The sequence below is a fragment of the Xyrauchen texanus genome, chromosome 31 (genome assembly GCF_025860055.1).
Source record: "Xyrauchen texanus isolate HMW12.3.18 chromosome 31, RBS_HiC_50CHRs, whole genome shotgun sequence".
Classification (NCBI taxonomy): domain Eukaryota; kingdom Metazoa; phylum Chordata; class Actinopteri; order Cypriniformes; family Catostomidae; genus Xyrauchen; species Xyrauchen texanus.
In genome coordinates, this window is record NC_068306.1 from 15,765,371 (window position 1) to 15,772,123 (window position 6,753).

The following is a 6,753-nucleotide window of genomic DNA, read 5'->3' on the forward strand; positions in this document are numbered from 1 at the left end:
AGTTAGAAACTATACTGAACCAAATGTTAACAGGGATCAATGAACCTTATTCAGAGTAGCGCCCAGTGTAGGGTGTCACTCAAAAAAGCCATTGCTACTCAAAAACTGTAATCATATTTGCCTACTTTTATTACTTTTACGACCCCCAGGGGGCCATAGGGGTGCTAGTGGGTGTGGGTAAAAATTAAGGGAAAAAGTGATAAAATATTACAGTTTTATTCTGAAACCATGTGATTAATTATGATTATTTTATTTTATTGACAGCCATAGTTTTAAACCATAAGAAATAAAAACAAATCTGCATGCACTTTCATGCATTATGAAAAAACAACTAAATATGGGTTGTACTTCATAATTCTCTTTAAAGCTGCTTTAAAAAAAATAAAAAAAAAAAAAGTTTTTTAATGTGAAAAGTGCTATACATTTTAATTGAATTGAAAGTTTTTCTCTTTGGGTTTAAACATCTTACAATTGCTATAACAGAAAAAAACGACAACCTTTCAAATTATTAAAAAAAAAATATATTTTCCATATTAAATTTGACAAATACATTTTACTTTAGTGCAATGGCACTATAAAAGCCTGTTATTATTATTAATATTTTTTTGCAAATAACATATTTATAGAATCATGTTAACTAATTTTCTCTCACAGGGTGTCACTCGCAAGGGCATCATCATATTTTGGGCTCCTTGGCATCAAAAAGTTTGAAAACCCCTGCACTACACTATATTTTGTATTAAAAAGTAATTCATTTAAAAATACAGTAATTAGTTACTGTACTTTGTAATTAGATTACACCCAACACTGGTAGTGCCACATTACATATTTGACAAGAATAAAATCTGTATGTTGTTTAAATAGGTTTTGAACATTCCGCTGACAAAACATCTTTGTTTGATAGTTTAGGTATTGGTGCACATCATCTAATTTCTCTCTACAGAAAATAAGTGTTTTGGTGTCAGATTATAGCTTCTCCACATTCTTGACTTGTTCTTCAATCTGTGCATGAATATAACATGGGTACCATTTTTTAATTCAGAGTCATTGTAATATTCAGATTTTTTTTCTTTCTTTCAGACATGTGCTTGCGTAGGCCCAGCTGAGGTGTTAAAAGATAAAAAACAGAAGCATAGAAGCCATGATTGTTTAAAGAAAATCATACTACACGCCTTCTTCACAAATTAGTTATGCAGAATAAATGCTGGCTTCCAGCCCAAACAATATTGTATTTCATTCACTGTATTTTCTGTCATTCTTTTTTCATGTGGTTTGATGGCCATAGGTCAATAATGCTGATGAGGGCAGCCCCATGTTGTCATGGGATTGGTGTAGTGATCTGATTTTGAAACCAAAAGCTTTAAGTTTAACCCCAAGAAGGAATGATCATATGCAACATTGACTGTAAAAAAAAAAAAAAGTTGAGGAAACTTAAACCAGGCAAATCAGTTTTACCAACTTAACAATTCAAGATGGATCTTAAGATCCATGACCTTAGAACAATAATTTTTTTAAGCATAACTGTTCATAATATTCAATATTATTTTATACATGTCCTCATAAGTTGGCACGCTTTGAATCACGTAGTCACGTGATTCCTGGTCATGTGATTTCCTGTTTCCCTCCACATTCATGTATTTAGCTTTCATTGGTTTTATTGTCTTGTTACTCATTATCAGTTCTAGTTTGTCACTGGTTTAAGTTTATTAGGCTTGTTATCTTGTTTATAGTTCTGTCTGTTCATTAGTTGTCTTGTTACCCTTGTCCATGTATTTAATCCCTCATGTTTGCTAGGGTCCTTTGTCAGGTATTGTTAATATAACATTGTTTGCTGGCGGGCGGGCTGGCGGGCTAGTCCATGTTTTTACGGTTTTCGGATTTCATGTGTATAAATAAACGGCGCTTTGGTTCTCACCCTAATCCTCATCTGTCTGTCATTGCCAGTACATGCTACAGGTAGAGCCTGGCTTTATAGACTTACAACAGTGAAATTTAAACTTACATTTCACAGAGGTGCTCAGTGTTTCAAATGGGGGGTGTTGGAGGATCAGTGATCAAACTGAGCATGCATGTTCTACCTTCACCACCAAACTTAATATTGTATGTGCTCACTGTTTTAAAATGAGCTTGTCTGACAAAACTGAAATTGAAACTGAATTTTTTTACAGTGTTGTGACATGCTTCAGGGACCTGTTGTTGTGACTGAACATTTTGTACAAAAGGCTAACAGCTAATGGACTTATTTTATTTAGAATTTTGATACTTTAATGACCCTGTGAAATTGCTTGATTTTCTTTCCTTTGTTGACGTATTTCCTATTAAAGCAGGAAATTGGGCGGATGTTCTCTCAGAAGATAACAAATGTAAATTTTAAATGCATATATCTGTTTAAACTGAATTTTGTCCACTTTTAGGAATGCACTAAAAGGCATAAGACCACAAACCCAAAATTCACAAAACTCCAAACTTTGATTTCATAATCTTTAAATAGTAGACTTAGGTAGTTCTAATATTAAAATGTTACATTGAAAACATAGTGAGCAGGCTACTCTCAAATGTCTCTAAAATGAATGATCACCCTTGCAACCAAAGAAAATAGCTCCTGTTCAAAAACATTCATTTACATAAGATGATTTTATTACTGCCAGTTCTGTACTTTTAATGATCTCACACCAACAAAAAAGTACTTATGTAGTGTAACTTTGTAAAAAGTACATGTACTCTCTTGTTAAACATAATATAACTTTTTACAGTTAATTATACAGGAAAAATCATACTTTTTTTTTACTATTTATACATATTTTTACATATTTATTGTGATTGCAATAGCTGTGTAAATACATTCAGCTGCAGAGGCAGCTTTTGTGCCGAAGTTTGAAATGTAAAGGCGGACAGTTCTCAATGCATTAGGGGAGACACATCCACATTGGAAACATGCAGAGCATGAATGTCTGTTAACAGCAGTTAGGTTAAATATGGGAGAAACTATTGCAAAGACAAGGAAAGGGAAAAACTTTATGTAAATCAGAGGATGCACAATGGGAGCAAGGCAGGCAGACAGAAGCATTGTGATGATCTAGGCAATGTTCTGCTGGAAAAGCTTGGGTCCTGGCATTCATGTGGATGATACTTTGACATGTACCAACTACTTAAAGATTGTTGCAGACCACGTACATCCCTTCATGGCAAAGGTATTCCCTGATGGCAATGGCCTCTTTCATAAGGATAATGCGCCCTGCCACACTACAAAAATAGTTCAAGAATGATTTAAGAAATACGACAAAGACTTCAAGGTGTAGACTTGACATCCAAATTTCCCAGATCTCAATCCGATTGAGCATCTATGGGATGTGCTGGACCAACAAGTCCGATCCATGGAGGACCCACCTCGTAACTTACAGGACTTAAAGAATTTGCTGCTAACATCTTGGTGCCAGATACCACTGGACACCTTCAGAGGTCTTGTACCTCGATGGGTCAGAGCCATTTTGGGGGCATGAGGGGGACCTGCATGATATTAAGCAGGTGGTTTTAATGTTGTGGCTGATCGGTGTATATACATCATAATCAGAATGAGCTTTATTGACAATGCTTCCATTGAGTCACCGAAGACTCAGAGGGTGGAGGTAGCCGAAGATTCAGAGAGCTGGCAGGGATTGGGGAACGACCTCCATGGCCATGAGCACTGGCAGTGAATGGGGAGTAGGAGCCCTTCGCTTCCACTTCTGGAGGACAGCTGTGGGAGACTTGAAAGGTCGTCTTTTTGATGTGAAATCTTTGCTGATTTTGACAAAGTAAAATGAACAATAACAATTCTATTTTTGCTGATATATCAAAATTAGTATTTATTGAATTTATGTGCTCACTTAAAATTACATTATTTTATAGACAAATCTTGTTGAAAATTTTTGTATGAAATATGATACAACATGCTTTTGAGGAATATCTCTCAATCATCATTCCATTCCATTCATGTCCACCACAATAAAAAAGCTTTTAAAATACTGACATATCATTTTTAAAGATATATTTGAAGTGTGATTTATTTGTGTGATTTACATATGCAGCTTGCTCTGTCATTATATAGATCTTGTGGTTTTTATACATATCTCATGGTTTGTTATTATTATGTGATCTTACTCTTTAAAAACATCAATGTAGTGTTTGGTGAAAAAAATATGATAATTGATTTTAAAAAAATCATATTGCATTTTCTGTGTTGAATTGTAATGTCATACATTTCTATAGAGCAAGGAGAGGACGTTGTCATGGCCAAACTCAGAAACATTTGGCATATCTGAAAAGCCCAGGGTAACTTCTTAAGAGACACAAACTATTTACTATTATTTGCTATAACTGCATTTTTGCCCTACATTACAAAAAATAACTTTCCTCTGGTGGTTGGGAAAAATAAGACTAGCTTATTTTTGCTTAGATGCTGTTAGAGCCTATTTTAAAATTCTTCAATATTTAAAGTGTTAGATAAATTTGTAATATTTCATAATGTATTATTGCCTCTTTAAATATATACACATTTTGTTACATGCTTGTTTTATTGTATTTTTGTTTTGTTTTTATGCATAATTTGTATTATTTCCAAGTATTTACATAGTTTACATTGATAAGTATAACAAATGCTAAAATACTACTGCCTGTTTAAGACAGGCTGTGGGGGCCTGGGTAGCTCAGCAAGTATTGATGCTGTCTACCACCCCTGGAGTCACAAGTTCTAATCCAGGGTGTGCTGAGTGACTCCAGACAGGTCTCCTAAGCAACCAAATTGGCCCAGTTGCTAGGGAGGGTAGAGTCACATGGGATAACCTCCTCGTGGTCACTATTAGTGGTTCTCTGTCTCAATGGGGTGTGTGTGGTAAGTTGTGGATCACGGAGAGTAGCATGAGCCTCCACATGCTGGAAGTCTCTGCGGTGTCATGCAGACTTGTCCTTTCACATTGTCTTTTAAAAAGCAATAGTCTGGGTTAGGCACTTTCAATTAAAGTTTTGTGCCATTGCTGCGTAATATGCGTAAAGGGAGTGGCAATACCGTCAACGCTAAAATAATCAATGTTTCAAAATAGCCACAAGACATAAACATATGCTTGTTAACAGGATTCTAGTGTGATAAAAAATCACTTACCTTTTTTGTGTTAAGGTAAATCCAATTTTACAACTTTGGTGCCATGAGGACATAACACTGTGAACCAAAAACCCAACAACGACCGTACAAACGACGATTTAAATGACTTTACAGCTCAAATAATACACACGTTTTTAAAGAATAATTAATGTAAGTGCTTTTATAAAATTGTTAGCTTCACATTTCTGCATTTATACCCTCCAAAAATTGTCCCCATTCACTTCCATGGTAAGTGCCTCACTGTAACATTTTTTAAGCAAAGGGCTGACCAGTCAAACAACATTATGCTACAAATTTTGTTGGCTGAGTTTAATTTGTATTGAACCCAGAACATTTATTTAACAGGGCTCAGTTAAACCTTACTCAGAGTAATTCATTTTTGACAAAAATGAAAACTTAATTGGGTTGTACTGTTGTTTAAAATGGTGTTTATCGTTCAGCTGAGGAACCAATGGAAAAAACATCATTCCAAAAAAAAAAAAAAAAAAGATTCTGGAGTAGTCTAAAAACATTAGCTATGAACGTTTGATTGGATCTATGACCTTTATACAGCTTTTTATACAATGCATATCATAGAAGAAACTGTATGTAAGTCCATACAGATTTGTTTTCTTAACATCAAAATAGATGTAGCCTATGGTGCTACTCTGAATAAGGTGAGGTCTATATAGTTTGGTAGTTTATATAATGGTGCCTATCATAAACATAATTTCTCTATTGACAGAAATGTGTCCTATTGCTTGTGGTTTTGGTGCCAGATAATTTATTCTCCATATTCTTTACTTGTTAATCAATTCGACCATAAATTCAATACAAGTTCCGTTTAGAGAGCAAGTTATCTTTGCATGATGACTTTCATTTTCAGACATGTGCTAGTGTAGCACCAGATGGGGTGTGGTTATTGGGCAACAGCACATACAGAGAAGCCATGAGTGACATGTCTAAGAAAAACTTCCTTCCGTCTGTTTCACACATTGGTTATGCAGAGTAAATGTTGGCTTCCTGCCAAAACTGAAATAATTTTTATTATTCACTATATTTTCCATAAATTTTATTTTTTCATGTGGTTTGGTAGCCATATTCAATAATGCTAGATGTTCATGGTAGGCTATTGACTCATAATCTTGTTGATCCTCACCCAGGGCAGGCCTTTGTTTGCACGGGGTTGGTGTTGTGACCTCATCTTGAAACTGAAAGGTTGTTGGTTTATATTGAACAAGAGATGATCCTCTATTACTATTGTGACTTGACCAAAGCACACTTGCTCCAGGGGTCTGTCCTTGTAACTTTGGTGAACTTTGTGTATTATGAAATGCAGGCTTAATGAATTATACCACTCAGTTGTGTGTCAGATTATGACTTTTATTCTTATGGTCCAACACTTAATTGATAAACTGCAGCTGCTTTAAGTGAGCATTTGTGGCATACAATTGCAAGGGGATAGATGAGGTCAGAATGGATTATATGATAGCAATATCGTACTGTTGATGCATTCAGGTTTTCTTTGTATGAACAATGAGCAAATCTTTGCAAAGGATATGATGTAATAAAGCTTTGTGACATTTTCAGAGTCTGTCTTTTGATGATTCAATATCCTCTGATTTTCAAAGGAATTT